Raw genomic sequence first — 11,375 nt, forward strand, 5'->3', positions numbered from 1 at the left:
AGGAAATTCTCTCCTAAGCAAGGGAACTGAGGGGAACCCATGAGCAGAAACAAAAGTGCACATGGACATGGGTGGGTGGAATGTAAGAAGAGACCAAATTTTATGTCTGTAAAAAGGAGCTACCAACAATTTCCTTTAATGAAATATGCAGGAAGGGCAGAGGAAATGCAATGAAGACTAATGCCAGTCAGTCAATGAGCATTTATTAAGGACCTACTATGTGTTGTACTGGCAAGAGGATCACAGTGTGATGAGACAGATGACACCCAAACAACTATGTACAGACAAAATATATACTGGACAAGCTGGAAATAATCAAAAGAAGGAAGGAGCTAGCATTGAGGAGAGTTGGAAAAGCATTTAGAACTAGTCAGAATTGCAGTTGTACCATAAGGTTATATCTCTTCCTATCCCCTTCTCTTCTCTTTTCTCCCCTCCCCTCCCCTTCTCTCCCCCTGTGTACATAGGGTTTAATATCCTTACATGTGGGTGCTCTTCCCCAAGGAATATAAATTTTGATCACTGAAACCTCTCAAGATATCATGGAATTTACCGGCTAGATTTCTTACTTAAGGATCATGCCTTAAACCCAAATCACTCTTTTCTCATTGATTGGCCAACAATAGGACCTAGCCCAAGCCCCACCTGGTCATTGTTTAGTCCCTGATGGCTCATAGTGAATGGAAATAGCAACTGTTTCTGTTTTGGCCAGAAACCCTGAGTATCTTCCCCTTGCAAATTGATTTTTTTTTGACTAGGTAGGAGAAGACATTCTTTGCCTCCTTTCTTACCTAGCCTTAATCATTCAATGGATGTTTCCTCAGTCAAACTGAGACCTGGGAAAGACCTTAGCTTCCAAAGGTCAAGGTCTCCCACTGCATCCAGGGCCATCTCAACTCATCTTGATCTATATCTTGCCGGTGGGTTCAGGTAGCTATGGAGGAGAAAGTGAAGCTGGTGACTTTGCACAGCCTTCCCTCACTTAAACCCAATGCACTTGCTAGTCATGGCATCACCTTCCTTATGTCATGATCTTCTTCAAGAATGAAGGACGAACAATACCAATAGTTTAGAAATACAAGCTATAGCACTAAGAAAAATTTTTTAAAATAGAGTGGATAAGCACAAGAAAAGAGACAGCAAAATTTTGTAGAGCACATGATATTGTTTACTTAGGAAAACTAGAGTAAACTAAAAATTTATTAAAACATTTTATCATAGTTAAAGATATAAAATAAACCCACTGAAATCATCAGCATTTTTGTATACTATGAATAATTTAGTTCTGATCAGTTGAACAGATTAAGTAGACTATATGAAGAAGCAAATGAACAGAGTGTATTTGACAAAAACAAAGATACCTGCTTTTGGGTCAAGATATGGCTATTTTTTAAAAATAATCTTTTATTTTTCCTGATTAAATGTGAAGATAATTTTAAAATTAATTTTTTTAAAATTTTGAATTTCAAATTCTCTCCTTCCTTCCCTGAGATAGTAAGTAGTTTGATGTAGATTATACATGTGCAACCTTGCAAAACATCTTTCAGTATTGATCAAGTTTTTTAAAAAAGGCTAAAAAAGTGAAAAATAGCATGCTTTGATCTTCATTCAGACTCCATCAGTTCTTTCTTTGCATATGGATAGCAGTTTTCATCATAAGTCCTCTGGAATTGTCTTGGCTCGTATTGCTGAGAATAGCCAAGTAATTTGCAGGTACTCATCATACAATGTTCCTGATACTGTGTACAGGGCTCTCCTGGTTCTGTTCACTTCACTCTGCATGAGTTTTTGTAAGACTTTCCAGATTTTTCTTACATCCATCCTATTCATTATTTTTTCTAGTACAATAGTATTCCATTATAATCATATACCCCAAATTATTCAGTCATTCCTCAATTGATGGGCATCCCCTCATTTTCCAATTCCTTGTTATCACGAAATATCTGCTATAAATATTTTGTACAAATAAGTCCTTTCCTCTTTTTTGTCTCTTTGGAATATAGACTTAGTAGAAGTATTGTTGGATCATAGGACATGCACAGCTTTATAGCCCTTTGGGCATAGTTCCAAATTGTTCTCTAGAATGGTTAGATCAGTTCAACTCTACCAACAGTGCATTAGTGTCCCAATTTTGCCACATCTACCCCAACATTTATCATGTTTCTTTTCTGTCATATTAGTCAATCTGATGAATGTTAGGTGGTACCTCAGAGTTGTTTTAATTTGTATTTATATAATTAATAACGATTTCGAACATTTTTAAATATGATTATAACTTTGATTTCTTCTTCTTAAAACTACCTCTTCATATCCTTTGACTTGTATCAAATGGAGAATGGCTCTTATTTTTATGAATTTAGCTCATTTCTCTATGTATTTGAAAAATGAGACCTTTATCAGAGAAACTTGCTGTAATTTTTAAAATATTCCTTCAGTGTCTGCCGAACCTTTTAGCAAAATGTAGTTTCCCTGATTATCTCTTTCAATTAGATCTATTTTTTCTTTTTACTTTGTCTGAGGTCATGATTGCTACCCCAACCTTTTTCATGTCAGTTGAAGCATAATAGATTATGCCCCATCTTGATATCTTAACTCTGTGTGTGTGTATGTGTGTGTGTGTGTGTGTGTGTGTGTGTTTCTCTTTCAAGTGTGTCTTTGTAAACATCATATAGTTGGGTTCTGGTTTCTAATCCATTCTGTTATCCACTTCCATTTTGTGAATGAACTCATCCCATTCACATTCACAGTTGTGATTACTAATGGTACATTTCTCTCTACCCAATTTTCTTCTAATGATCTTTCTCTATCTTTTTATGCTGTCTGTCTTCAAAAATCTGTTTTCTGACCAGTGCCTCCTTTAACCTGTCCTCCCTTTCAACCCCCCTTTCTCTCATTTCCTTCCGTTCTTCTTTCCCTATTGGGTGTATATTTATATCCTTCCTTCTTTGAACTAGGCCCAGTGAGAGTGAGGTTCAGGCATTGCCACCCCCCCATTTTTCCCCACCACTGTAAAAGCTCTTCCTTATGTGCCTCCCTTATGTAAGATTATTTCCTCCATTCTACTGCTCCTTTCCTACTTCTCTCAATATGTGCCTCTTTTTACTCATTTATTTATTTATTTTTTGGAGATCATTTCAACGTACTCAACTCACACCCTTGAACTCTGTCTATGTAGACTACGTGTAACTGCTCAAAAGGTGATAAAGCTCTTAGGAATTACATATATCACCTTCCCATATGGGAATATAAAGTTTTACCTTGAGTCTCTTATGTTTTCTCTTTCATGTTTACCTTTTTATGCTTATCTTGGGTCTTGTGTTTGAATGTCAAATTTTCTGTTCAGTTCTGGTCTTTTCATCAAGAATGCTTGAAAGTCCTCTATTTTACTAAATATCCATTTTCCCCTGAAAAATTAGACTCAGTTTTGCTGAATAGATTATTTTTGTGTTGCATTAGTGCATTTGTCTTCTAGAATATCATATGCTAAACCCTCCAATCCTTTCATGTGGAAGTTGCTAAATTCTGTGCGAGACTTATTGAGGCTTCACAATATTTGATTGTTTCTTTCTGGCTGCTTGCAACATTTTCTCCTTAACCTGTGAGCTCTGGAATGTAACTATAACATTCCTAGAAGTTTTCATTTTATGATCTCTTTCAGGAGGTGACCAGTGGGTTCTTTCAATCTCTATTTTACCATTAGGACCTAGGATATTGGGGCAGTTTTCCTTGAAAATTTCTTGGACTTTGGTGTCTAGCCTCTTTTTCCAATGAGGGCTTTCAGGTAGATGAATAATTCTTAAATTATCTCTCTTTTATCTATTTTCAGGTCAGCTTTTTTTCTGAAGCAATAAGTCACATTTAAAAAAATTATTCTTTTGATTTTGTTTCATTGTTACTAGAAGTTTCATAGAATCATTAGCTTCCACTTGCCCAATTCTAATTTTTAAGGCATTATTTTCTTCAGTGAGTTCTGTGCATCTTTTCTTGGCCATTGTTGTGTTATTCCCCCCCCCCCCCAGAAGACTTTTCCTGTGTGAATTTTTGTGCCACTTTTATAGTTAGGCTAATTCTGCTTTTAAGGTGATTTTATTTTTAGAATATTTTTGTGCTTCTTTTGCCAAGATGTTAATTTTCTTTTCATAATTGTCTTGCAATGTTCTCATTTCTTTTCCCACTTTTTCCTCCACCAGTCTTATTGCTTTAGCTCTTCCATGAATTCTTGTTGGGCTTCTGTCTAATTAGCATTTTTTCTTTGATACTTTGGCTATAGGAATTTTCACATTGTTGCCTCCTTCTGAGTTTGTGTTTTGGTCTTTACTGCTACTGTAGTAACTGTTGAAGGTCAAGTTCTCTTTTTTTTGTTGTTTGTGCATTTTTCTAGCCTATTTCTTATACTTGAAATTTATGTTCAACTTGGATTCACCTTATCTGGACATGGGAATGCACTATCCCAAGCTTCATGCTCTTTTTGCTACAGTTTTCAGAGCTATTTCTGGGGTGGGAGAAGTTTTCAGTGCTTCCAAGGTGGTGTGATGCAGGGAGAGGTGTGGTCACTGCTCTCCTGGTCTGCTCTCTGGTCTTTACCCAGGATGGGCCTCTGCTCCCCTTCAGACTCAAGTGATTTGTCCAAACCCCTTGCCATCTCTGGGTTGAGAGCTCCCAAAGCTGCTACTGCCACTGTCCCAGCCACCTCCAAGGCCTGCTGCTGGTGCTGCTGCCACTCTCCTGGCCAGCTCCCACCCCATTGTCACAGACCTCTCCTGCTTACTGCTGAAATTGTCTCGGGTGGGAAAATTGTCTCATCCTGACCTTTCGTTGGCTCTGCTGCTCCAAATTTGATTTGAGGCATTATCTTAAAGTTGTTTGGAGGGGAATTTGGGGAGACTTTGGCTAGGTTGTTGCCTTTAATCTGCCATCTTGACTCTACATAAAGCTGTAAATTTTGTTTCCACTTTGCCTATAATCATTCATTCAACTGCTTTTTCTCCCCTTAGATTTTCTAGAACTATTTCAATTAATAGCAGTGATCATGGACTACCTTGCAATATTTCTGAACTTACTCTGAATTGGGAAGACCAAAAAGACAGAGGAAATATTATGAGCTAAGTTTGAACACATTGAGTTTAAGATTTCTGGGGGACATTCAGTTCAATAGGTATTTGGTGATATGAGAATGGAGGTAAGGAGAGAAGTTAGGGCTGCATAAGTAGATCTGAAAATCACATACATGGAAATGATCATGGAACTCATGGGAGCTAATGAAATCACCAAGCAAAATAATATCGATATAAAAGAGAAGGGGTGGGGATGGAGCCAAGATGGCAGCTGGAAAGCATGGATTTGCGTGAGCTCCCTGCCCCAGGTCCCTCCAAACGCCTATAAAAAATGGCTCTGAACAAATTATTGAGCTGCAGAACCCAGTGTCTTCCCCATTACAACACCTTTTTGACTAAGGAAAGGTTTTTGCTTTAAGGAAGAGGAGAGAGACACATATCATTTTAAAACTTTCCACATAATTTTCTTCATAAAAGTTTAGTGACTATTCCTCTTAACATCAGGATAAAATTTTAAACTGTTTAAAGAAAAGAAAATACTTTTAGAAGGGATGTTTTGAAAAAAAAATCTCTTGTGCAATTTTTAGAAGGCCTACTCTGAATTTGTAATCATTCCACGGCCTAAGCATACATAAAAGATTCAACTCCTGAAGCGTCTCTTTTCTCCAGAATGAGTGTAATTGGGGAAGAATAAAAAGGGTTGAGAAACAAAGATATGTAGTGAGATCAAAGTCAGGAACCTCTTTTGTTTAAGGCAGATAAGCAAGTCTTGGGATAAATGGGAGTCATCCAAGCCCTTCCTGTCCCGTACATAGTTGTTATGCTAAGAGAATCTTAGTTAGTATTTTAGAAGACAGAAAAGTTGTGAAACTTGATTTGAATTGATGCTCAATGAAATTCGGAGCAGTTCTGTCTGAAGGATATTTATTTGCTATTTAAGACCTTATGGGACTACAATTTACTATTGTTTTAAGCTCTGATAATAGGGATGGGTATCATAAAGCCAATAGTAGAATGGCACGTACTGCAGGCTAAGAACTTTAAAGGTGGATGTCTGTGTCTGGGAAAAGTTTTGAAGATGACCTTGAACACTGCCTAGGTAGTATCTTCTTGACTCTGTTTCCCAAATTCTGCTATTTCCTTTCTGAAAAGGAAAATCTCCACCTAATTACTCCTAAGCCCTGCTTTCAGCATCTAGTGACTATATGACTGGCTGTCAAACATGACTCATGCCTGGAATCAAACAGAGGAAGTTCTTTCCTTCTGTCACATTGTCCCTCTTTTCTTTCACGGCAAATTTATATTATCACAAAGTTTTATAAGCACAATGCTAAATCTTTTAGGTAATAGATGAATATTGGAGTATCTACAATTTGATCTATATTCATGGCCAAATAAAAATAATAAACATAGGGATAATATCCTTCAAAAGGAGGAAATGATTAGACAAAGTAATAACACAAAGATGTAATATGATAGACGTCTAATTCAATAGAAAAGCAAAATTTTGGGAAAAGTAACAGGATCAGATTGATTCCTTTAAGGATTATATACAGAAATATATGATTGACTTCCAAAAATTTATTATGCTTTGGTAAATAGATCTTAAATTGGAATTTTTGCACAAAAATTGTATAAGATGGTGGTAAAAGTAAAATTATTTCTCTTTTATTAAAGTAATTGTCTGATAATTTTAAAAGGTAGATGAGTTCATTTATGGTTGGACTTTCACATTTTAAAAGATTCTTATACCAGGTACAAGATTTAGGTAAGGATAGAAAACAGCAGATGATATATAAACTGAAATTCTCTGAAGTTTCAAAAATGGGAAACCAAATTTAAGTGAGTATACTAAGTATATTAAGTAAGAATTACCTGGGGATTATCAAATGATTGGATAAATTGGTATATATAGTCATATGAAAGATAATATTGGGAATAATTTGGACATAGGAAAAAGAAGTCTGTGAAATAAAGATACAAATATAAGGTTGAATCATTATCCCATAGACTAAGACTGGGATTTAAAGTTACTTTGCATCTATGTGCAATAAGGTCCTTAAATGTTTCAAAGTGACATAAGAACAATTGGGTATTAATAAAAATTGTGCAATTGATTGCTGAAATTAAATCAGAAACATTTTACCTATCATATTTAGATGGTCTAATTTTTGAAATACATGCAAGCTGTTTAAAACTAGTCTTGAGGAGGTTCCTTGAGCAATGTAAGTACAGTAATAAATCTATTAAAATAATTGATTATGAAATATCTTAGTTTACTGTAGGACTGGAACTAGTGTCCTATGTAAGTTAAGGTCCTTTAATTCTTGGTAATGGTATGAAGACAATTAGGTCAAGGACTTGTGAGAATATTATTTTGTTAATATCATGCCTGTCTAAAGCTTTGTTACAATTAATAATGTTAAAAGAAGAATGGATTGTGGTTTATTTTGTGAATTCCATCAAAGAGACATGGCATGACTAAAAATTTATGATGTTATATGTACTGTGTTACAGGGATACCAGAAATTCAATGTTAATTCACATTGCTAATGATTGCATTGCTTTGTATGGTTCATATTTAAGTTTTCTTGGTTTTCTAATGTGTAAATGTAACATGGACATGTAAGTCTTCTAAGTAGTTTAATCTGTATCTGACTTAATGTAATTATGCAATTATGTGAATTGTGGGAAAACTTTATTGTATTGTTTGAACCTAGCCCTGCGTGGCTAGGGAACTGAACCATTTCTATGTGCCTTTAGTCAAGGACCTATATTGTGCAATTTCCTCTCAATTATCAAATCATGTGTTTTCTGGGAGCCTCTGTCAAGTCTGTCATGTTTAAAGATTGCTTCTGCTCCCAACTGGACATCTGAGCCCATAGGAGAACTTGCTCTCTGGTTTCCAAGGGGCCTGAAAATGATGACATCAGCCAAGAGTCTGTACCAGGCCTGTGAGAAATAAAGCTCCCTCCCCATCTGAAGCCTCTCCCCTGGGGTCAGCAGCTTACTCAGATTCCCTCCTACTCTCTGCTTCTGGGGGACTTATTGTACTTGTTTTCTCCTGTTACTAAGGGTCCGACTAGGGCTGACTTTGGCCCACAAATGTTTCACCACCTTAGTTGGCAAAATAATACTGTCAATGGTTGTTTTTCCCTCTGTCTGAGGGGCTCACTCCAGACACAGAGATTAGCTTGTCTCCCTGGTCAGCAAAGGAAGAATTTTTAGAACTTCCTTTCCCATTCTCTGAAGGAGAGTCATTACCTCTCTTAGTCTAACGGGTGTCGCCTTCACTCACCTTTGACCAAAAGGAGGAAATGTCAAACCTTTCAGATTATTTGAACCCCAATAATATCTGAAGCCTCCAAATTGCTTTTGTTCTATGCTAAAAATCCCTTTTCCTGCCTCAGCAATTTCAAAGACCAGGAGTATCTTTATTGTCTGTGGTGACAGAAAGTCTGCAGCCTGAGCTGTGGGCTAGAAACATTTGCATCTCTAAGTGACTCTACATTGTCCACTACCTAGTACCTAAGAACTACCTTTCTTTGATATGGAGATCATAAACTGCAGCTCTGAATTGTTACTTAAACTTTCTCTCTCTCTTGTTCAAGTTAATCAGAAGCTTGCTTCTGGTTCCATGATCATGTATCCGCTAGCTTCAAGGGAATAAATCTATACTAGTTTTTATTTCACCTGGTCTGTTTGCCTCCTTTAACCAAGCTCTAGGTTGACAATGTCTAAATCATTTACCCATTTTGACCTTATCTTGGTATACAGAGTAAGGTGTTGGTCTATACTTAGCGTCTGTCATATTGTTTTCCAGTTTTCCCAGCAGTTTTTGTCACATAGTGAGTTCTTATCCCAGAAGTTTGGGTCTTTGGGTTTATCAAGCACTAAATTACTGTGGTAACTTACTACTGTGTCTTATGCACCTAATCTACTCCACTGATCCACTGCTCTGTTTCTTAGACAATACAAGATAGTTTTAGGAATTGATGTTTTATAATATATTTTGAGATCTGGTATGGCTAAGACACCTTCCAGGCATTTTTGAAATGAATTCTCTTGATACTTTTGGCCTTTTGTTATTCCAGATGACTTTGTTACTATTTTTCCTAGCTCTATAAAATCAGTTTCTGGTAGTTTGATTTGTTTGACACCGAATAAGTAAATTAATTTAGATAGAATTCTCATTTTTATCATATTGGCTCAGCCTACCCTTGAGCAAATGACGTTTTTTTCCAATTGTTTATTTGTGTTTTGTAATTGTGTTCACATAGAGCCTAGGTTTGTCTGGCAGGTATACTCCCAAATATTTTACGTTCTCTAGAGTTATTTTACATGGAATTTCTCTTTTTATATTCTGCTGCTGGGCTTTGTTACTAATACATAGAAACGCTAATGATCTTGTGACTTTGCAAAAGTTGTTAATTATTTGAAATGGTTTTAAGTTGTTTTTCTAGGGTTCTCTAAGTATTCCAATCAACATATCATCTACAAAAAGTGATAGTTTTGTTTTCTCATTGCTTATGCTAATTCCTTCAACTTCTTTTTCTTTTCTTATTGCTAAAGCTAAAATTTATAGTACAATGTTGAATAATTGACATGCTAATAGGCATCCTTGCTTCACTCTGATCTAATTGGGAAAGCTTCTAGCTTATCCCCATTACAGATAATGTTTGCTTATGGTTTTAGATAGATAATACTTATTTTAAGGAAAGCTCTAAATATTCCTTGTTCTCTAGTGTTTTTAATAGGAATGGGTGCTGTATTTTGTCAAAAGTTTTTTTCAGAAACCATTGAGATAATCTTACAATTTCTGCTGATTTTGTTATTGAAATAATCAATTATGCTGATAGTTTTCCTAATATTGAACCAGCCTGACATTCCTACTATAAATCCTATCTGGTCATACCATATCATCCTGGTAATAAATTGTTGTAATCTCCTTTCTAATATTTATTTAAAATGTTCTTGCATCAATATTCATTAGGAAAATTGGTCTATAGTTTTCTTTCTCTGTTTAGCTTTTCCCGGCTTAGATATTAGCACCATGTTTGTGTCATAAAAGGAACTTGTTAGGACTCCTTTACCTACTTTTGTAAATAGTTTATATAGTGTTGGAATTAATAGTTCTTTAAATATTTGGTAGAATTCACTTGTGAAGCGATCTGGCCATAGGGGTTTTTTCTTTGGGAGTTCATTGATGGCTTGTTCTATTTTTTTAAAGATGGGATTGTTTAAGTATTCTAATTTCTCTTCTGTTAATCTGTGCAATTTACATTTTCATAAATATTTATCAATTTAGCTTTATCAGATTTATTGGCATAAAATTGGGTAAAACATTTCCTAATGATCATTTTATTTCCTCTTCATTGATAGTGAATTCACTCTTTTCAGTTTTGCACTGGAAATATGGTTTTCTTCATTCTTTTTTTCTATTAAAATTGCCAGTGGTCTATCTATTTTATTGCTTTTTTCATAAAACCAACTCCTATTTTTACTTATTAGCTCAATAGTTTTCTTATTTTCAATTTTATTAATCTTACCTTTTGTTTTTAGGATTTCCAATTTGATGTTTAATTGGGACTTCTTAATTTGTTCTTTTGTTGTTGTTGTTGCTGTTGCATGACAAATTCATTTATCTGCTCTTTCTCTATTTTGTTGATGTAAGAATTTAGAGAAAGAAATTTCCCCCTAAGTACTGCTTTGACTGAATCCCATAAAGTTTGCTATGTTGTCTCATTGTTCTCATATTCTTTAATGAAATTATTGATTGTTTCTATGATCTCTTCTACACCCACTTATTCCATAGGCTTAAATTATTTAGTTGCCAATTAATTTTTAATCTATCTTTCCACTACCCTTTATTAAATGTAATGCCAGTGGCTCTTCTTAAGAAGACAGGTCAACCCTTTTTCTACATGTTAGCAAACGGGATATGCCCTAACTCCAGAGAAAAGTTTGAATTGAAGCTTTTTAAGGAATGAAGTAATTTTTTTTACAGGAACATTTTATGAAGTTTGAAAATAGAGTTCAAAACAAGGTAGGCTTAATTTTACAATATGGTTAACAATAACTTAATATAATTAAATTACATTAATACTTCTTTGACTTCAAAATGGAAATTATCTTAACAAATTGATTTTTAATTAAAAGGAGTGTTTTTAAAATTATCTTCAGTTTTTCTTAATCCTCTTTATTTGGGCAGGTCTTCTTTGTACCCATGAACAGGTATTAAATTTCCACTTGCAGGCAAACTGCCTCATTTCAAGTGTGCTGAAATTTTACATTCTGAAATTTTACATATATATATATTTA

Source organism: Trichosurus vulpecula, chromosome 8, assembly GCF_011100635.1.
Source record: "Trichosurus vulpecula isolate mTriVul1 chromosome 8, mTriVul1.pri, whole genome shotgun sequence".
NCBI lineage: Eukaryota > Metazoa > Chordata > Mammalia > Diprotodontia > Phalangeridae > Trichosurus > Trichosurus vulpecula.